The sequence below is a fragment of the Macaca thibetana genome, chromosome 5 (genome assembly GCF_024542745.1).
Source record: "Macaca thibetana thibetana isolate TM-01 chromosome 5, ASM2454274v1, whole genome shotgun sequence".
NCBI classification, from domain to species: domain Eukaryota; kingdom Metazoa; phylum Chordata; class Mammalia; order Primates; family Cercopithecidae; genus Macaca; species Macaca thibetana.
In genome coordinates, this window is record NC_065582.1 from 25,314,625 (window position 1) to 25,337,782 (window position 23,158).

Consider the following 23,158-nt stretch of genomic DNA (forward strand, 5'->3'; position numbering starts at 1 on the left):
ACCATTGCTTGTAACAAAACACAATGTCATCTCAATAACTGACTTAAAGAACAGCAAAGAGGTGTTTTTTCAAACCACAGAAATGGAATAGTCAACAGAACTAAACATCTAAATAGCAAAAATATTCACATTGGTTAGAAAGAGAAGAGTTAATTTATAGGAAAGGAGAGAAGCTGGGTAATATTATGAGAAGTTTGATGGCAGATAACACAAAGTAGGGGTTCCAGTGTCTGCATACATGATTGTCCCAAAGGACCACAGGAATTTCTAGTTTTCCCCCAAATATGATGAAAATCAAATAATTTTTCCCACCCACAACCTCTCTACTTCTACCTCGGCTGGAGACAGAGAAAGCTCCCATGTTCATTGTTTTATAACACAAGTGTTTTCTAGAACACTTAAATGCTAAGAATCATTGAAATTGTCTTTGATTGCCCCATGTACCAGCTGCCTAACTGCAAATTTAACACAAAAGCCTCAGCGTGGTATGTGAATGAATGTGTTGCTTTAGCCCTTAGAGAGATTTCTCAAATTCTAAGAGGCAAAATATGTCTAAACCAACCACTAATAATATGAATTATTATTTGCCTGTTAAAAAGAAGAGCTGTAAACAAGCCAGGCCTTCCTAATCAGCATGGAAGAGTTTGAAACCAAAATATCTAAGTTACTTTTTAAAAGTAACTTAACACATAGCCAGCCTATACTCAAATGGTGAGAAATAACCCAAAAGGTATATATAGAAAGCACCATACTCACCAAAAAGCTAATAATTAATTTTTAGTGAGAAGTGTATAGTAAATAATTGATATAAAGAATCAAAAAATCACTATAAATTTTGCACATATCCTTTAATATATCGAATACCTATCATTGTCATCACAGCTTTAGGATAACTGTTTGGTTAGTATGAGTACCGCATACTACTTGATAAAAATTTGCCTTCCAGTTAGCTGGTTTACTAAGCAACAGCAATGCAGGTCTTACCCACTTAACTGACATGTTGCTAGGAAATTGTAACTATAACTCAATTTTAGTAAATCAAATAGAAACTTGCAAATGCTTTTCATTATACATTTTAGAGATGCAGTCAATTGATAGTTCACAATACAAAACCTTCCTCTTCTCTATTTCCTTTATTCTGGTCCTTCAAACAGAGTAAATGAGAGGCATTATATGGGAGTAAATTGAAAGACATTCATTTAGCAGTGTCTAGGGTCTGAGAAAAATGAAGAGTCAGGAAAAAGAATGAATCAAAGAAATGAACAATTGAAGGAGTAGTAGACCTCGGAATGCACAAATAAGCACATCTAGAAAATCTTACGTGTGTGTACTACAGAGGAGACACTACTAGAAGATTTCTTAAGACTTTTATAGACCAACAAACCTGTGAGTGAGTGAGTGAGTGAAGATGTGGCCAGTGGGCATCTTCAAAATCTCTACTACCTAATTTTCATACCATAATCAAATTAACTATTGTCACTTCTGTTTCTTAATATGCTTGGAATCCAGTTCTCTCATACAAAGTTTTTTTTCTCAGTTTAATGCTTTTTTTATGGTTTAAAGGTCATTGATTTGACGTCAATCAGAAGTCATAGCAGTAAGTAAAACAGAGCATTAACTAACAAAGACACACATCTAGGTAGAAGGTGTGGCCTCAAATCCCCCTCCTGGTTAGCCTGTGAGCCAAGCAACTTTCCTTACCTACAAGCTAAAATGATGTATTTTTAATGAAAATTGTTTTTTATAAGTAATAATAAGAAAAGTCTGGTTGTAATTGTTTGCAATGATGCTCAGACAGTGAAAAAAATAGGCAGGCATATTTCGACTGATGTTTATTTTTATATATTTATTTTTGAGACAGAGTCTTGCTCTGTCACCCAGGCTGGAGTGCAGTGGCGCCATCTCGGTTCACTGCAAGCTCCACCTCCTGGGTTTACTTACACCATTCTCCTGCCTCAGCCTCCCGAGTAGCTGGGACTACAGGCGCCTGTCACCATGCCCAGCTAATTTTTTGTATTTTTAGTAGAGACGGGGTTTCACCGTGTTAGCCAGGATGGTCTCGATCTCCTGACCTCATGATCAGCCCGCCTCCGCCTCCCAAAGTGCTGGGATTACAGGCGTGAGCCACCGCGTCCAGCCTTGACTGGTGTTTTTGTAAGAGCCAAGTAAAACAGGAGGAGCATTGCAATGGTAGAAGTGGTTGCTTGCCTTTTGTTTATTCACCATCATGGTAATACACCAAGATTCATTATAGTGTATGAACTATATTCTTGACCTTTAGGTAAGCACCCACTAGCATAAGCTTTTTTCTCAATTTTTCACAGCAAAGAAGTCATAATAAAAATGTCATTTGTATGTAAAATAGTGAAACCTAAGTCTATTTCTCTGGGAATAAAAAATGAGAGTACTTTTTCTCTGTGCTCTTTGATATCTTAGTTTCTTCAGGAAATTTTCAAATTAGCTGAATTAATCATGAGACATCTACAAAGGTATCCTTACCTGAATCTTTCATGGACTAAAAAATTATGTTTATGTTGAAGAGCCCCTATGTTCCCGTAACTTAAAAAAAATTTTCTCTGATTGTATTGAGGAATTACGTAAACAGGTGAATGCAAGATGTCACTAATAGAAAAGATACTATTGAAAACAGTAGGCCAGTGAGGGAACCACAGCAGTAATTCAAGCTTCTTGGTCTAAGGTGATAGTCGTAATGATTGAGAGTATTAGACAGAAAATATTTTGAAGGTAGAGCAAAAATACTGTGATGGGTGTACTGGATATGGAAAATGAAGAAATGAGATGAATTAAGGATACATAAGTAATTTGAAGGATGGTAGTTCCGTATACTGGATGAGACCAGAGAAAGAACAGGAAGAAAAAAATGTGAGTTTGAGATATTTATTAGTCATCTAAATGACACGTTAAGTAGGTGAATGGATTCGGGAGAAAACCTGGGCTAGAGCTATTTGGAAGTTATTTCAGTATCAAGCGTATTCAAAGCCATGAGGTTGCTTAACAAGGTGTATAAATGGAAAAGCCCACAGGCAGCTCAACATCTAAAGGTCAAATGAAGGAGGCAAAAGAGAAAGGGAATGAGTGACAATCAGGCAGGAAAGAAACAAGAAATGATGATGTCTTGGGAGCTAAGAGAAGAAAATTATTCAAAAAGAAGAAAGTGGCCAAATGCCATAACAAGTCAGTGTCTGCAGGGTTAACACACCAGATGGCAATAGCTTAAGCACACCCTTAGAATGACCCTGGATGGCAGATGCACCTTAATGTGTGTTCCGAGCTAGGGAATCTAGGCTTGGCCCACCGGGAGTTTCATTTCTTATCTATGAGAAACATCTGAGCCTCCATCCCGTCCTGTGAAACGTGGGCCATACAGGGCATTGAGTTCTTCAGTTATAGGTTAAATGAAGGTGGCTGGATGGGGGTCATTAAAGTCAGGATGTTAAGTGAAAGTGCAGTTCGCGAGTGGTTGCAGTTTTCCTGCCTAGCTCATAGCCACTAGACCGTAGGAAGGCTGATATGTTGTCCAACCTGCTGCCACTGGACCGTTCTGTATGTAAGGTACTTCTCCTGTCTAGTCTGCCACCACAGCACTCTCTCCCCTGTATGTAAGCCCCCAGTAAAACCCCACATCTCATTTGCTGGCCCTTGGTCTCTTCTTTGGCCTCTTCAACCTAACACTTTCCATATTAAGGTTAATAGGGGCTCAGGACAACAATGTCAGAGGGTGTGATGACTGGATTTGGGGAATGGACTTCATTGGTCATGCTGTCAAGTATAGTCTCAGTGAATTGGTGGGAACACAAGCCTGATGGGAGTGGGTTGAGAAGAAAATGGGTAGCGACAAAATAGAGACAGTTGCTACAGAAAATTCAACAAGTTTTGCAGTGAAGAGGACAATTTGAAGGACCACAGCTGAAGGTAAATGAAGGCTACAGAGAGAGTTGGTTCTTTTAAGAGGGAAAGTGCAAGCCTATTCATACACTAGTAAGAACAATTCAATAAAACGGAAGACACTTTCAGTAAAAAGATTCAGTGGAAAGGAAGGTGATGCAGGAGAGAAAGGAGACAAAGAAACGAGAAAAATCTTTGAAGGGTTCTTGGGATCCAGAAAACAAATGGAAGGGGTGTCCTTGATAAGGGCGAATCATTTTATCCTTGTGATTCAGGTGCAGGAAGGGAGGTAGGGCTCACAATGGGAAGGTGAGAAAGTTGCAGTGGTACGTATTTTCTGAAAGAAAATGAGGCTACATCATCAGCTGAGTCAGTGGATTTGATATGACAAGAAGGTAGAGAAAAAGAGAAGAGAAGAGTAAGAATAAAATTGTCATTTTGGAGAGGGAAGCAAACTACAGAAATATGGTAGGTTGGCCAGAGTTGATTGCCATCTGGACATTCGTGGTCATGGTTGCGTTATGGTTTGTTACGATCAGATATTTAAGATAACCCTAATCTTACAAGCGAAAACATATCAAGAATAGAATGAGTAAATAAAATGAGGATATAATTTCAAACATAGCTTTAATAATTGTTTCAAACCTGTTCCCCAAATAGTTGGGTCCTTTACAGAGTGGTGGAGTAGTAGTTATTAAATACATAGAAGAGTATAATGTTTACAAGCACAGATTTTGGAGTCACACGGCTTTGTCCCTAGGTAGCTGTATGATCTCAGCTTCTATAAATCTCAGTTTTCGCATCTATAAAACAGTAATTATGTCTAACTCAGCATCACTGGGAAGATTGAATGTGTGCTAATGCAGGTTAAGTGCATAGTACAGAGATTAACACATTCTATTTAATAAAAAAAGGTAGCAATTTCTATTACTTGTATTATCGGTGATGGAGATTACAATGTTTAACTTGTGAAAGTTGATTTAACTTATGTTTTTAATCTGTAAACTGGCCAGAAACAGAGAATTAAAGGAAACAAGATGCATTTACCTGGATAATCAGTTAATACATCATTAAGGATTAACTATTCTTTTTTATTTATTATCTCTCATTTGATTTACTTTCTTTAATCCTCATTCCCATGATTTTAACTTTCCAGCTCAAAAGATAACGGGAGTGAGTCATGGTAGCTTATGCCTGCAATCCTAGTGCCATGGGAGGCTGAGGCTGGAGGATTGCTTTAGCCTGGGAATTTGAGCTGCAGTGAGCTATGACTGCACCATTGCACTGCAGCCTGAACAACAGAGAGAAACCCTGTCTCTTAAAGAGCAAACTAACAACAATAACAACAACAAATCACAATGGAAATGTCTCCTCCTTTTTTAGATCAAATTAGATCTCTGTTAAAACAAACAATTTATAGTCTCTAATCCTCTGAAGTCTTCTCTCTACTAAAAAAGCAAGGATCCACATTTGATTTAAGGCAGCAAAGAAAAGATACGAAAATGAAAAAAGTTCTTGAAATGCAATTAGCATTCAACTATGCTAATAAAGAAATAACCAAAACAAACTCTAGTATTTCCACAAGAAAATAAATGGATGGGGTCATACAGGAAAGCCAGCTCCTAAGCATCAGAGCAATGGAGAAAGCGCAAAGAGTACACAGTGTAGAAGAAAAAGAGGCAGCCAGAGAGCCCAAGGGCATGTCTAAAAATCAAAGGCAGGCAGTTCACATCTAAGAACTGGGAAAGGATTATATTTCTAACTATTTCTCTATATCTCACTGAGAAATGTAAAGAGACCTAAAAGTTAAGAAAAAAATTTCACATCAACTTAATCATTCCATCATATTTTTGGTTGCAATTTAGAAGAGTATCTGCTGTATGCCAACATATACGACTAGGCCCTGAAGATACAGAGAACGTTGGGTTTCCTGCTCACAAATCCTTCCCTGTTGGAACAATTAACTCATGTGAGATACAGGGGCAAGAGGAGCCTAGAAAAGAAAGCACCCATACACACCTTTGAAGCAAGTAATTTTATTTATTTATTTACTTATTTTGAGTCGGAGGCTCACTCTGTAGCCCAGGCTGGAGTGCGGTGGTGCAGTCATAGCTCGCTGCAGCTCAAATTCCTGGGCTCAAGCGATCCTCCATCCTCAGTCTCCCATCGCACTGGGACTGCAGGCATAAGCTACCATGACCCGCCCCCATTACCTTCTGCAGTGGTGCGATCTCGGATCACTGCAACCTCTGCCTACCAGGTTCAAGTGATTCTCCTGTCTCAGCTCCTCGAGTAGCCAGGGCTACAGATGCACGCCAGCATGCCAACATGCCCAGCTAGTTTTTTGTATTTGTAGTAGACACGGGGTTTCACATGTTGGCCGGGCTGGTCTTGATCTCCTGACCTCAGGTGATCCACCTGCTTCGGCCTCCCAAAATTCTGGGATTACAGGTGTGAGCCACCACACCCGGCTGAAGCAAGTAATTTTTGAATGTTCATAGAAAGTTGTAAATATGTATTTTCCTATTTGCTTGATTTACTTGGAGCCTCTGTGAAGTGATCTTAGTGCCTGGCCGAAGCATTCCAATATGAACTGCTCTTGTGACTGAACAGCTTTTGCAACATCATATTTTTTTTATTCTTGGTAAAATTTTTTAAAAAGACAATAGACAACTTACCGGTGAATTTTATTACCTTCGTTATTTAGTCACGTATATAGTCTTGTTTATTTTATTATAGTTTTTAAGAATTAAATGTACGGGCTGGGAGTGGTAGCTCACACCTGTAATCCCAGCACTTTGGGAGGCCTAGGTGAGCAGATCACATGAGGCCAGAAGTTCGAGACCAACCTGGCCAACATGGCAAAACCCCGTCTCTACTAAAAGTACAAAAATTAGCCATGCATGCTGGTGCACATCGGTAGTCCTAGCTACTCAGGAGGCTAAGGCAGGAGAACTGCTTGAACCTGGGAGGTAAAGGCTGCAGTGAGCTGAGATCCAGCCACTGCACTCCAGCCTGGGTGACTGAGTGAGACTCTGTCTGAAAAGAAAGAAAAAAAAATCTATCATTAAAATTATTTTCCACTAATTGTTATGCAAGAACCAAGATACCAAGATTACAGTCCCTTATGGGACAATTTAGATCGGAAAATAAATGAGGAACACCTCTGACTCCACTGTAAATGGACTTCGTTGTAATTTGTTTGTTACAAAGTTCTCTGCTGTGACAAAGATATGTGCACCTGCAAAATTTTTATAGTAATGCATTTTAGATAGTGAGGAACACCAAACCCAAAAGACAATCTTTGAGAGAGAAAAATTTCATTTTATAGTTTATTATTTTTGAAGCATTCAAAAATGTCATAAAATAAGTCAGAAGGAAAAAGAAATATCCTGCACATTTCTGCTAAATCACCATAATCTCTGAATACAGTAGGCGTGCCTGGCTCTTCCTTGAAAGCAATGTATTACAGCTTCCTTTAATAAATCTTAGGGAACTGCAACTAGATTTAACTAGATAGAGTTATTCTGTCAGATCTTAATAAATGCGATTATAACTGAAAATCTATGCATTTTCTAATTTATGACTTCATGCTTAGTATTTAAAAGCAAGGAAGAAAACTGGGTTGGATTACTCCAAAAGGCTAACCCTGTGCCCTAGTCACATTGTAGCTACAGAGAGATTCCCCTTGTTTGGAAGTTACTTAGCTCAAGACAAAGAAAATGAAAAGTAGCTATAAAAAGCTTAGCTTGGCTTTACAACAAATGGAGGTGTGTTCGCTACTTAAGCTCTGTTTTATCCTTCCTGCTAGTGACTTTGTCAAAGGAGATGCATTAATTGTAAGCCATGAAAAGACTCTTTGTGAGGACTTGGGGAACCTTTTGTTGCTCAGCAATTAAACATGATGGAAAACAGTTCAAGGTGGGCTCTCACATGTTACTGTGAAGGAAAAAACTAGCTCAAGACTTTTACATTCATTGCATATATATTCTGGGATATATATATACACACACACACACATATGTACTTAGAATGTATGCATGTATACACACATGCATGCACACACATGCATATATGTATATAATAATCAAACTGCCTCTTTCCGTTCCTTCTCTCCGAGTCAGGTAGAAAATTTAAAAGCATACCACAGCTGCCTGTTTCAGAATACTAAATCACCTTAGAAGGAACAAATCAACGTCTTTTGACTGAAGTCTATCTTGTCCATTTAAAAATGATCATCACATCTTATGTCAAAATAGAGCCAACTTCCTCCTCCAGAAATGCCAAAATTCACTAACATGTAACTCAGCTTGAAAGAATTTCTTTGATACGGTTAGAAGAGATACTTTTAAATATACCAAAATGGCAGTTTCAGCCTGGGCTAGAAGAGTGAAATCATGCCAGAGAGGTATTGGTTTTCAGTGAAGGTAGGAACAGATTAGGATTATAACTTTAGCCTTAATTTGTTTTTCCAAATATAAAGCTCTGAGCTGCAGAGAAGTGCATGAAAAATGCAAATACCTTACTAACACCAGTATCTGTGTGAGAAGTCATTCCTTGGCAATGAATTATGCCCAAGTGATGATGACATACTTTGTGAAAGAATTGGATTCTCCCTATAAAAAGAAAATTTAGATTCTTGTTGAAATCTCTTAAAGACAGGTTAATAACTATTTTACCTTTCACATGTAATATCACTTTTCTGTAAAACCATTCACAATGATTTTTTCCTACTAGAAAGTAATAATGTGCCATTGTTAAAAATGTGTATCACTTCCAGCTTCAAATAAGCCTTGTTAAGGCCATAGTCCTCAGAGGGTATGTCTTGTAGCAGGCAGGTCTATGCAGACCTATCCCTAAAGTCCGAGGAAGTTGAGAGGCCAAAGAAAGAGGCAGGCAAACTGAGTTTCTTAGAAAGAAACATTTAATAAGGACTGACAAACAGAAGCCATGTCTGTGTCTTGAGTGGTGGCAAGACAAGATGGTGGATTCCTGTGCCATTACCCCTCAAACCCCTCGGACGGAGGGCTTGTGTATCATAGGGAAGGGGTGGTTCGGAAGGGAGGTGTGGGACAATTGAAGTACAATAACATCAAGGTTGTTTTACCTGGGGGCAGGATTTACAGTAAGTACCTGCTCTACACAAGGAACAATAGATGAACTGGAAGTCTTAGAGGCCTTCCCAGAACAGGGGTTAATCAGAATCCACCGTGGTGAATTACCATGCAAGATGGAGTTGCTTTGGCCTCTACATGGTATAACAGGTGGCCTGATCTGTTACCAGATAAGTCACTGCTATCCAGACAGAATAATCAGGTAAATCTGCTTCTACTACTATTTCTCAATAACATTGTCTTAAAGAAGTTTATCAAGAAATACAGTAAAAGGATCAATAGAGAATTAATGGATAAATGATTCTATAAAATGGCAACAATATACAGTGTGCAATACACTAAACTCATGTACACATGCACACAGGATATGAAGAATTCTAGTTCCTTAGACTGTAAGCTCTTTGAGGTCATGGACTGTATTTTAATTCATCTCTGGCTTTCCAGCATATAGAAGAAAGTCTAGTACCTAGGTGGAACATCTTGACTAAATATCTGAATCTGGCAACTGCTAAAAAAACTTTAGTGAGGTATGGTCAATAAATGATTTTTTTCTAGGCTAATCTGGAATTCTCCTCATTGATACTGACGATTTTATTTTGGAGGTCCTGTACTTTTCTTTTACAATGGCAATCTGTACTTTCCAGATTGTCTATAGTTGCCTAGTGTTAATAGTACAATGAAATCTTCACAAACTGATTTCTAAGAAATTCAGTCTTTATTCAGTCACATCTGTTGAACTGTCAGATTGACATAAACCCAGGAATGACTTCCCTGTTGAGTTCTGTATTCCCATGACTTTCTCTCCTTTTGTTCTATTGGTGGTTTGTTCCCTTAATAGCAATGGGAAGAGGGTTTTGTCTTGCTTGTTTTGTTTCTGAAAATACTTCTAGGTTAGAGTTTAAGCTAAAAATCAATCCTAGCACTGGCTAGAAAGAGAGACATTATGAAACTTCTTAAATAATACTGTTAAATCTTTTCCCTGGATGGCATTATTAAAAAAAACCAAGAAAACACATCGACAGATTTATAAGGAAGCCTTCTTTTCTTGCTATTGCCTGCTGCCTTAATTTAAATCACAACCAGACTCTTTCTCTTTCTAGTGGTTCAGCATTAGAGCTATAACCACTTAATAAATGGAAAAATAATTACCTAGGATTCTCTAGGAAGACACTCCCTCCTCTCAACTATTTTTTTTAAAGCTGTAAACATTAAAACCCACTTCTGACCATTATCCAAATGACCACTTTTAAAATTTGAGAAGAAAAAGTATTAAATGTGCTTCATGCTTCTCTGCAATTATGTTGTAGATCAACCAAAACGTGCTTTCTATCTTCACCAGGACCTAATGCCTGAAACAGTAATTTCTTCAAACACAAACACAAAACTGCACTGATTTGCTACAGAGACACTGAACATTTACAAATTTTACCTACCATTTCTTTTCTTCTCACTTCAGGTCTTCTTGTCATGCTCCTATGAGATTTAATCACACACAACAAAAACTTGATGTTCTTCTTCTACTTCCTTGGAGCTATAATTTTAGTTTCTTTGTTATCTGCAGAGTTTATCTTTTCTAGCCCATCAAATTCAGTCAAAATGATTTCTTTTTGCTCTTTAGGAAGTTATAGTCTCCTTTATAATCATGTCTTGGTGTAAAGCAATGGAAAGTTTGAATTAGTCTACTGTGTTTCTGAAACAAATTTTATTCTCTTTGCTCTCAGGCTGCTGATTTCTTGTGGGATCCTGTTTGTACTTCATGTATATGGTATTGGTGATGATTGGATTGGGTTAGAGGGCCTACTTACAAAATATTTTCTTCAAATGTTGGCTCTTGGGGCTTCCCAGCAGCTTTCTGGGATGTAGTTGCAAAAATTAAGCACAATAATATCCTCTTTCATAGAGCTCAACATAATCATAGCTATAACTTATCAGGCACCCTATATGTGCCCTTTATACCAATTTTCTCTATTCATGACTGTGATCCTACAGTAGTACTCTTATTTACATTTTGCAGGAAGAAAGACAGATAATCAGGATATTTAAATGACTTGACCTACGTATCAGCTAGTCAAATCCTGGATTGTTGCCATAAAGCCCACTTTATTGTCACACCACCCTGCCTATCTAATTAACCACAAATATCCCCTGGTCATTTTCCCCCTTCCCTCTAATAGCAGTCACATTTATCAACTCTGAAACCATAGTGAAATCTGTATTCTAGAGTAGTGGTTTCAAAGTTGAGTAGGTAAGAATTACCTGGGCTGCTGATTAAGAATGCAGATTCTTAAGCCCTCTCTCCCAGAATCTCTGACTTAGCATTTTAGCATTTCATAGTGGGCCTCATTCATTGGCAATTTGACAAGTGCATCATGTGATTATAATATAGGTGGTCTGCAGATCATACTTTGAGAAACACTGGCCTAGTTTCCAATTATATCTCGTGGGACCAGAGCTCAGTTTGCCTCACCTTAAAATGCCTCCCTTTTTTCATTAAAGCTATAGATTTTGAATTTTCTTCTGTTTTGTTTGATGGAAGACATACATTATTTATTGGAACTTAAATGACATATTACAATATGCATCAAAATCAAGATATTTAGACTAAGGTGTTAGTCCATTCTTGCACTGCTGTAAACAAATACCTGAGATTGGGTAATTCGTAACAAAAAGAAGCTTAATTGGCTCATGGCTCTGCAGGCTTTACAGAAAACATGGGGGCATCTGCTTCTGGGGAGGCCTCACTCAGGAAGCTTCCAATCACGGTGAAAGGTGAAGGGGAGCAGCATGTCACATAGTGGAAGCAAGAGCAAGAGAACAAAGAGGGAGGTGCTGCACACTTTTAAACAACCATATTTCACAAGAGTCACTCACTATTGTGAGGATAGTACCAAGGGGGCTGGTGCTATACCATTCATGAGAAATCCACCCCCATGATTCAATCACTCTCACCAGGCCCCATCTCCAACACTGGGGATTACATTTCAATATGAGATTGGGGAGGGACACACATCCAAACTATATGACCTAATAATTTATGTAATCCACTATATAGATTTAGAGTATCCAACATCCTTTAATTTCTACCAATTCCTGAATCCCATTTTTCCAACTCTCTTGTCAATGCCTTTGTTACTTTTATATTGGTGCTCACTCATTTTACCACATATATACATAGAAATTCTATCCAAAAAATTAGAGGTAGAGAAGGGAGGTTACTTAGAGGTGAGTCCACTTTCAAAAATACTTAAAGCCTGACAGAGCCAGGCATAGTGGTTCACTCCTATAATCCCAGCACTTTGGGAGGCTGACGTGGACAGATTGCTTGAGCCCAGGAGTTTGAGACCAGCTTGGGCAACATGGCAAAACCCTGTCTCTACAAAAAATACAAAAATTAACCAGGCACGGTGGCATACACCTATAGTCCCAGCTACTCCAGAGACTGAGGTGGGAGGATCTCTTGAGCCCAAGAGATTGAATCTGCAGTGAGCCATGACTGCACTACTGCACTCCAGTCTGGGTGACAGAGTAAGACCCTGTATTAAGAAAAAGAAGAAGAAGAAAAAAAGCTTGACATCAAGGTAGTCTGAAAACACAGCAAGCAAGCTCTGGCCATGAAGTGTCAAAAGGCCACGCACCTCCCTGTGTTACACTATATTACCACTTCAGAGCCTAATATGATTTTTTTTAAATTGTTTTGTTTGTTTTTAAGACAGGTCTTGCTTTGTCACCCAGGTTGGAGTGTAATGGCACAAACAAGACTCACTGCAGCCTTAACCTCCTGGGCTCAAGACATCCTCCCACCTCGGCCTCCCAAGTAGTTGAGACCACAAGTGTGCCACCATGCCTGGCTAATTTTTGTATTTTTTTTTAGAAACAAGCTGTTGTCATGTTGCCCAGGCTAGTCTCAAACTCTAGGGCTCAAGCAATCCTCCTCCCACCTCAGCCTCCGAAAGCACTGGGATTACAGGTAGGAGCCACTGTGCCCTGCCTTATCAATTAATCTTCATAATATTGATTCTGAATCCACAAAATGTTAACTTATATTTAGCATCTTCATTTTAAGAAAATAATTACATGTACAATATATGAGAAACATAAAGCAGTTCTTATACTCACAAAGGTAAGCCCTCAACTATTTGAGAAACTGCTACCTAGAATAGGAAATAGCTTCACCTTTAAGAATTTTGAATAGTGATAGTAATATATGTATAGAAAATAAGAAAATATAGTTCAAGAATGTCTCTGATGAATCAATAAATGCATACAAATACATAGAAAATGTATTGATCGGAGGGGCCAAGATGGCTGAATAGAAACAGCTCCGGTCTGCAGCTCCCAATGAGACCAATGCAGAAGGCAGGTGATTTCTGCATTTCCCACTAAGGTACCTAGTTCATCTCACTGGGACAAGCCAGGCAGTCGGTGTGACCAATGCGAAGAGTGATCAGAAGCCGGGTGAGCCATCACTTCACCCGGGAAGTGCACGGAGCAGGGGAACCTATTTCCCCAGCCAAGGGAAGTGGTGAGGGACTGTGCTAGGGGTACTACGCTTTTTCTATGGATTTTTGCAATCCGTGGATCAGGAGTTTCCCTCTTGAGCCTACACCACCAGGGCCCTGGGTTTCAAGCACAAAACTGGGCAGCTGTTTGGGCAGACACTGAGTTGCAGAAGTTTTTGCATACTCCGGCAGGGCCTGGAACTCCAGTGAGACAGAAGAACTGTCCACTCTGCTGGAAAGGGGGCTGAAGCCAGGGAGCCAAGCGGTCTGGCTCAGCAGGTCCCAATCCCACGGAGACCAGCAAGCTAAGAACCACTGGCTTGAAATTCCCAATAGCCAGCACAGCAGTCTGGAGTCTATCTGAGTCTGATGGGGTAGGGACAACCGCCATTACTGTGGCTTTAGTAGGCAGTTTTCCCCTGACAGTGCTAAGGGTTCTAGGAGGTTTGGAGGGGATGAGATTGACCATAGTGCAGCAAAGCAGCTGTGGCCAGACTGCTTCTCTAGATTCCTCAACAGCAGGGGATCTCTGCAGGAAATCTACCAGCTCCACTCAGGAGCTTACAGACAAAACTCTCATCTCCCTGGGACAGAGCACCTGGGGCGAGGGGTGGCCACAGTCTCAGGTTCTGTGGACTTAATCCTTCCTGCCTGCAGGCTCTAGAACAGGTGATCATAACGAGGGGGAGTCCCCAAACACAGCTCACCAGCTATGCTAAGAGACAGACTGCCTCCTCAAGTGGGTCTCTGACCCCATGCCTCCTGACTGGGTGAGACCTCCCAACAGGGGTTGACTGACACCTCACACGAGAGTTCTGGCTGACATCAGGTAGGCATCCCTCTGGGATGAAGCTTCCAGAGGAAGGAGCAGGCAGAAACCTTTGCTGTTCTGAAGCATCCACTGGTGATACCCGGGTGAACAGGGTCTGGAGTGGATCCCCAGCAAACTGCAGTAGACCTGCAGAAGAGGGGCCTGACTGTTAGAAGGAAAACACACAAACAGAAAGCAACAACAACAACATCAACAAAAAAGACCCCACAAAAACCCTATCCAAAAATCATCAGCCTCAATGATCAAAGGTAGATAAATCCATGAAGATGAGGAAAAACCTACGCAAAAATGTTAAAAATCCCAAAAGTCAACATGCCTGTTCTCCTTCAAATAATCACAACACTTCTCCAGCAAGGTCACAGAACTGGGCTGAAGCTGAGACAGATGAATGGACAGAAGTAGGCTTCAGAAAGTGGGTAATAACGAATTTCGCTGAGCTAAAGGATTATGGTCTAACCCAATGCAAACCCAATGCAAAGAAGCCAAGAACCATGATAAAAGATTACAGGAGCCGTTAACTAGAATCACCAGTTTAGAGAGGAATACAAATGACCTGATGGAGCTGAAAAACACAGCACAAGAACTTCGTGACCCAAACACAAGTATCAATAGCCAAATCAACCAAACGGAAGAGAGAATATCAGAGCTTGAAGACTATCTTGCTGAAATAAGGCAGGCAAACCAGATTAGAGAAAAGAATGAAAAGGAATGAACGAAACCTCCAAGAACTATGGGACTGTGTAAAAAGACTGAACCTACAACTGACTGGAGTACCTGAAAGAGACGGGGAGAATGGAACCAAGTTGGAAAACACATTGCAGGATATCATCCAGAAGAACTTCCCTAACCTAGCAAGACAGGCCAATATTCAAATTCAGGAAATTCAGAGAACCCCAACAAGATACTCCACCGAAGCATCTACCCCAAGACACATAATCATCATATTCTTCAAGGTGGAAATGAAAGAAAAAATGTTAAAGGCAGCCAGAGAGAAAGGTCAGGTCACACACAAAGGGAAGCCCATCAGACTTATAGCAGATCTCTCAGCAGAAACCCTAGAAGCCAGAAGAGACTGGGGATCAATATTCAACATTCTTAAAGAGAAGAAATTCCAACCCAGAATTTCATATCTGGCCAAACTAAGCTTCATAAGTGAAGGAGAAATACATTTTTTTTTTTCAGACAAGCAAATGCTGAGAGATTTTGTCACAACCAGGCCTGCCTTGCAAGAGCTCCTGAAGGAAGCACTAAATATGGATAGGAAAAGCCATTACCAGACACTACAAAAACACACTGAAGTACCCAGACCAATGACACTATGAAGCAACTGCATCAACAAGTGCAAAATTAACCAGTCAGCGTCATGATGACAGGATCGAATTCACACATAACAATATTAACCATAAATGTAAATGGGCTAAATGCCCCAATTAAAACACACAAAATGGCAAGTTGCATACAAAGACAAGACTCATTGGTGTTCTGTATTCAAGAGACACTTCTCATGTGCAAAGATGCATATAACCCCAAAATAAAGGGATGGAGGAAAATTTACCAAGCAAATGGAAAGCAGAAAACAGCAGGGGTTGCAATCCTAGTTTCTGACAAAATAGACTTTAAACCAACAAAGGTCAAAAAAGGCAAAGAAGGGCATTACTTAATGTTAAAAGGTTCAATTCAATGAGAAGAGCTAACTATCCTAAATATATATGCACCCAATACAAGAGCACGCAGATTCATAAGACAAATTCTTAGAGACCTACAAAGAGAGTTAGACCCCCCCACACAATAATAGTGGGAGGCTTTAATACCCCACTGTCAGTATTAGACAGATCATTGAGAGAGAAAATTAACAAAGATAATCAGGACTTGAAGTCAGCTCTAGACAAAGTGGACCTGATAGATATCTGCAGAGCTCTCCACCCAAAAACAACATAATTTTTTCAGTGCCACATGGGACTTAATCTAAAATTGATCACATAATTGGAAGTAAAACACTCCTCAGCAAATGCAAAAAAAAAAAAAAACCCCTGAAATCATAGCAAACAGTCTCTCAGATAGTGCAACCGAATTAGAACTCAAAACTAAAAAGCCCACTCAAAACCACACAACTACATGAAGATTGAACAACCTGCTCCTGAATGACTCCTGGGTAAATAATGAAATTAAAGCAGAAATCAAGAAGTTCTTTGAAACCAATGAGAACAAACGAAAAATGTACCAGAATCTCTGGGATACAGTTAAAGCAGTGTTAAGAGGGAAATTGATAGCACTAAATGCCCACATCAAAAAGCTAGAAAGATCTTAAATTGACACCTTAACATCACAGCTAAAAGAACTAAAGAACCAAGAGCAAACAAACCTGAGAGCTAGCAGAAGACAAGAAATAACCAAGCTCAGAGTGAAGCTTGCATAGCCAAGACAATCCTAAGCCAAAAGAACAAGGCTGGAAGTATCACACTACCTGACTTCAAACTACACTACAAGGCCACAGAAACCAAAACAGCATGGTTCTGGTACAAAACCAGGCACATAGACCAATGGAACAGAATAGGGAACTCAGAAATAAGACTACATGTCTACAACCATCTGATCTTTGACAAGCCCAACAAAAACAAGCAATGGGGAAAGAATTTCCTATTTAATAAATGGTGCTGTGAGAATTGGCTATTTTCAGAAAATTGCAACTGGATCCCTTCCTTACACCTTATACAAAAATTAACTCAAGATGGATTAAAGATTTAAATGTAAAAACCAATGCTATAAAAACCCTAGAAGAAAATCTAGGCAATACCATCCAGGACATAGGCATGGGCAAAGACTTTATGATGAAACAGCCAAAAGCAATTGCAACAAAAGCAAAAGTTGACAAGTGGGATCTAATTAAACTAAAGAGCTTCTGCACAGCAAATGAAACTATCCAGAGTGACCAGACAACCTACAGGATAGGAGAAAATTTTTGCAATGTATCCATCTGACAAAGGTCTAATATCCAAAATCTACAAGGAACCTAAGCAAACTTACAAGAAAAAAACAACTCCATTAAAAACTGCGCAAAGAAGATGAACAGACACTTGGCTCAAAAGGAGACATTTATGTGGCCAACCAACATATGAAAAATAGCTCAACATCACTGATCATTAGATAAATGCAAATCAAAACCACAATGAATACCATCTCACACCAGTCAGAATGGCGATTATTAAAAAGTGAAGAAACAACAGATGCTGGCAAGGTTGCAGTGAAATAGGAACACTCTTTACTGTCGGTGGGAATGTGAGTTCAACCACTGTGGAAGACAGTGTGGCAATTCTTCAAAGATTTAGAACCAGAAATACCATTTGACCCAGCAATCCCATTACTGGGTATATACCCAGAGGAATCATGCTACTATAAAGATACCTGCACGAGTATGTTCACTGCAGCACTATTCACAGTAGCAAAGACATGGAATCAATTCAAATGCGTATCGATGACAGACTAGATAAAGAAAACATGGAACATATACACCATAGAATACTATGCAGCCAGAAAGAAGAATGAGATTATGTCCTTTGCAGAGACATGGATGAACCTAGAAGCCATTCTCAGAAAACTAATGCAGGAACTGAAAACTAAACACCACATGTTCTCACTTATAAGCAGGAGCTAAACAATGAGAACACATAGACACAGGGAGGGAAACAACACTTACTGGGGCCTGTTGGGGAAAACCGGGTGCGGGGAGAGCATTAGGGAAAGGAGCTAATGCATGCTGGGCTTAATACCTAGGTGATGGGTTGATAGATGCAACAAACCATCATGGCACATGCTTACCTATGCGACAAACCTGTACATCCTGCACACATACCCTGGAACTTAAAAGAAAACAAAAAAGCACAATAGCTAGGCTTGGTGGCTCCTGCCTGTAATCCCAGCACGTTGGGAGGCCAAGGTGGGCAGATCATGAGGTTAAGAGATCAAGACCATCCTGGCTAACATAGTGAAACCCTGACTCTACTAAAAATACAAAAATTAGCTAGGCATGGTGGTGCGCACCTGTAATTCCAGGTAGTAGGGAGGCTGAGGTAGGACAATCGCTTGAACCTGGGAGGCGGAGGTTACAGTGAGCCAAGATCGTACCACTGCACTCCAGCCTGGCAACACAGCGAGACTCCGTCTCAAAAAACAAACAAACAAACAAACAAACAAACAGAAAAACACACAAAAAATAATTTTTTTAAAAAAGAAAATGCATTAATCCCTGTTGCTGTGCCATTCTCATTACTATTATTTATTTTATGAATGTAGTTTTTGTCCTCATATAAAACTGTAACATATAAAAAATTTGGTTAATCTTTTTTCTCTATTTACTCCTTGTTTGCCAAGCCAATCTTTATTGGTTAAATTTTCAGATGGACTTAGGGAATGCTGGTATAGGATGGCAGTTGTCAGACAAATTAGCAAACCATTATGTAAATACACATGTCTATTTTCTGATATTCTGACAAGCAGCGGCTGTGTCATCCACCTGTGGATTGGCACATGCTAGTAATGGAAGGGTTGGTTGGAGCAACTTATATGACAGGAACCTTACAAAGACTAAGACTAGTCTGGGAAAGCTTCCAGTGAGGAAGTAGGTTAAAATAAATGAGAAAATAGACCATTGTAGTCAACTGGATATGGTGTGTGCAAAATGGAATGGAGATAAGGGAGAAAGAGTTTCTTGGTAACACAAGAGAGAGCACATAAGACAAGAAGAGAAATATAAAGCATGTCTAGAGGGCTGTAATCCAGAGTTTTAATTTAATTCAAATTACAATTTTCATCCATTATAAACAAAAGATAATTTCATGGAGTCTCATGTTATAAAAGGCTCTCAAGCACTTAAATGATGTGTGAGTCTCCTCTACAGAGGCTCTTCAGAGTGTCTATTCAGATTATTATTTAATGTGTCTCAGGATAATACATTTCCTTCCTTCCTTAAAAAATTTCCTATTTTAGAAAAGTCTTAATTATTAGAATACAGTCTTTCGGTAATATCCACTTACCATTTATAGTTGTGACATGTGGAACCGCACAGAAGAACAACCTATATGCCACCTGTTTGACCTTACAATGAGAAGGGAAAAATAGTAAAAAGCCCCACAAGCTCTTACGCTAGGACTGTCGATACTCTCACCCTTTCATCATCTTGGCTGTGCTGAAATCTGAAAATGTCTATGCTTTTTTGCTTTTCCTCACTTTTCATTAATCCCTCAATATGATAAAATCTGATTACTGATCTTTTTTTTTTTTTTTTTTTTTTACCAAACTTTTATCTACCTGCCTACCATTGGAATTGTACTAAAAAGAAAGACATTAAGACATGCTAATTTTCCAAACAATGGACAAGACTAAATCCTTACATTAGAATTTTTTTACATTTATTACCCTGTCTTTCATCTCCTTCAGTAGCTTCTCTCAGTTCTCGTTTGCCTCTCGAGGATTCTATGTTTCACTCTCTTTTTTCGCTTTTTATCTCTTCATAGGCAACTTCATTTGTTCTCATGGTTTTAATTACCATTCTTAGACCAAGAAAGTATAATTCTTTATTACTCACACAGATGACTTTCCTAATCTCTATAAATCTTATTGTGTATCTCCACTTAGATGTTCCAGAGGCTCTTCCAAACTGAAAAGTCTAAAGCTGAACTTGAACCCTCTCCAGGCCGTGCCTTACTTAATACTCACAATGTCATTGGTGGTACCACCATCCAATCAGCCACACAGGCCAGAAGCCTGGGAGTCACCTTTCAGACTTTGTCCCCACTCTTCCCTACCTCTACCTTCCATCGGTCACAAGCCTCGTTGATTCCACCTGCTCTACATACCTTGAATCAATTATTTCCTCTCCATTCCTATCCCTATGTGCTAGCTCAGTACTTCTTAGGTCTTGTCTAAACCCTTAACTGATCTCCCTCTTCTAACACTCAGTTCCATATCACCACCAGAATAATTGTGCTAAAAGGTGAATTAGACCACGTCATTCCAACTGCTTAAAACTCTTCACCTGTTCTGTATCACCATGCAAGAAACTCAAATACCTTAGCGTGGATAAAAGGCCTTTTGCACTCTGGATCCTGGCTATGTTTCCCTTGTTTTCTCCTGTCAGCCTTCCTCCTGCTCCCTGGGCCTCAGCAGTGCTCATAGTTCCATCTGCTTATAAAGTGCTGCTCCTACTTACCTGGCTGGCACCACTTTCTCATTCCTTGGTAAACAATTCACCATTCAAAACCCATTTCAAAATTTACCCTCACCAGAAAGCACCCCATGACTAATCCACACTTTTCTATGTTAACTTTGGCATACTTATATTGTGGATCTATTGGATTCTGAACTCCTGGGGAAAAAAAAGATTGCTTCTTTTCAATATTCAACCTTTCTCCCTCCTTCCTGTGCATAGTAATTCACAAGCACATAACATTTCAATATTTATTGAATAAACAAATGTGGTCATTAAACCACATAAATTAACATTAAAATTGTCAGTCTAATGAGGAGAACATATTTAAAAACCATTAAAATATAACACATCTTTTTTTTTTTTTTGAGACAGAGTCTCACTCTGTCTCCCAGGCTGGAGTTCAGTGGTGTGATCTCGGCTCACTGCAACCTCCGCCTCCTGGGTTCAAGTGATTCTCCTGCCTCAGCCTCCCGAGTAGCTGTGACTATAGGTACATACCACCACACCAGGCTAATTTGTGTGTGTGTGTGTGTGTGTGTGTGTGTGTGTGTGTGTGTGTGTGTGTGTGTATTTTAAAGTAGGGATGGGGTTTCACCATATTGGCTAGGCTGGTCTTGAACTCTTGACCTCAGGTGATCTGCCGGCCTTGGCCTCCCAAAGTGCTGGGATTACAGGCATGAGCCACTGAGCCTGCCAAAATATCACACATCTTTTGACATCTTATACCCCATGTCTATGTGGGTATTGCAGTAACACAGGCTGCACAGACTGCTTCTGCTCTGCCTAAATGTGGACCCTAATGGATGTTATCTCTAGGCTTAACATGTTCATCAGTCCATGAACTGAAGCTATTAGAATCTGAGAAAATACTGGTAACTCCTACTTCCCCATCTTGGGATATAAAGAGAAACAAAGAGAAAGTCGACAGAAACAGAAGTCTTACAGAAGGAGGAAAGAGGTACAAGAGGAGGAAGGGAATAGTGGAAGTGGTTGAGAGCCTGGAACACATTGGCATTAACAAATATTTCTGCATAAACGAGTGATGATGGATAAGATAGAAGTATAGAAGCAAAAGGGGAAGTCTAATAATACAAAAAAGTTGTGATTTTAACTACTAACTTTGTCTTAAGTGTGATTAAGCTACTACTGAGTGGATCTTTCTTGATCTGGCTCAGTGATACACATTGATTCACTCCCTGCTGCCTTAAAACTTTAAGTAAGGTTTGAAGCTCATGCTCAAGGCTATGGACTATGATGACAGGTAAGTAACTTATTTTTAAGAAGTTTAGGAAGAACACCGGAAGAAGGGATGCTCTAGAATATAGAGCTCAATAAATATCTAATTGTTGATTGAGTCCACTATCAATTCATAATCAGTCTCAAGCCCACAGTCTTGACCATCAGTCTCTCTAAGATCCACTGACTAACTCATCTACTCACATCCACAATGATGTTCTCAAGCTGTCATCTTCTTCAAACCCCTGGTCTTCCTTCCTCAGAGTCAGACTTTGACTTCACCTCTGCTTCTCAGAAAAAATAGAGGCTGATAGATGAGAACTCGAACACCTTCTTTACAAAATATAAGCTCCCGTCTCGGGCTGTATCCTTTTTATCCTGTTGTTACTGCAGATGAATTATCTCCTTTCCTCTCTAAGGTCTATTCTTCCATCTGAGTGCAGGAGCCTATTTCACTTGGTCCAGATCTATTTTGTGGATTTGACCTTTCTCTCATAACTAAATCATTTGGATTTGGTTAAAATTCCTTAAATCTTGCGTTGCCTACATATTCCCTCCAGAGCTCAGGCTTCTTTTCTCCTTTCCTTCCCTGTCAAGCTTTTAAAAAAATTACTGCCATTTACATTTTCTAGCTCCATTTTTTCTTCTCCTGCTCCTCCCTCCACTCTCATGTTGTCTGCACCCTCATCAGTCCGCCAGAATATCACTTGCTAAGGTCTACAATGAACTCCATCTCCCCAAATTTAGAAGATACTTTTCATTCTCCACCTTACCGAACTTCACATCAGTGTTTGACACTGTTGACTATTCCCCTTCCTTTTTGAACCAATCTTTCTCTGTAGTTTCTATGACACACACATACACACACACACGCACACACACACGCGCACACACACACACACAAAAGAAAACCCCATAGTATTTCTCCTATAATTCTTGTTCTCCTTTGTAAACTCATTGAATGTGAGAAACTCTTAAGGCATGGCATGAAATTCTGTTTTCTTCTCACACCACAATCTTTTCTGAAGTAATCATACCTGCAACTATAGAACAACAACAACAACAAAAAAACAACTATATGGATAAACAAATGTGACCTATCCATACAGTGGAATATTATTCAGATATTTAAAAAAATGAAGTTATACATGTTCCAATGTGGATGAACCTTGAAGACATGACTAAGTGATACACTTAACATTATACTCAGTGATACAAAAAGCCACATATTGTATGACTGCATTCACAGGAAATGCTCAGAACAGATAAATCCGTAGGAAACAGGAAATAGTGTTTGCCTAGGACTTGGGGTAGAAGGTCAGAGCAGTGAGGGTGTGGGGGAGGTGATAGCTAAAGTGCACAGGGT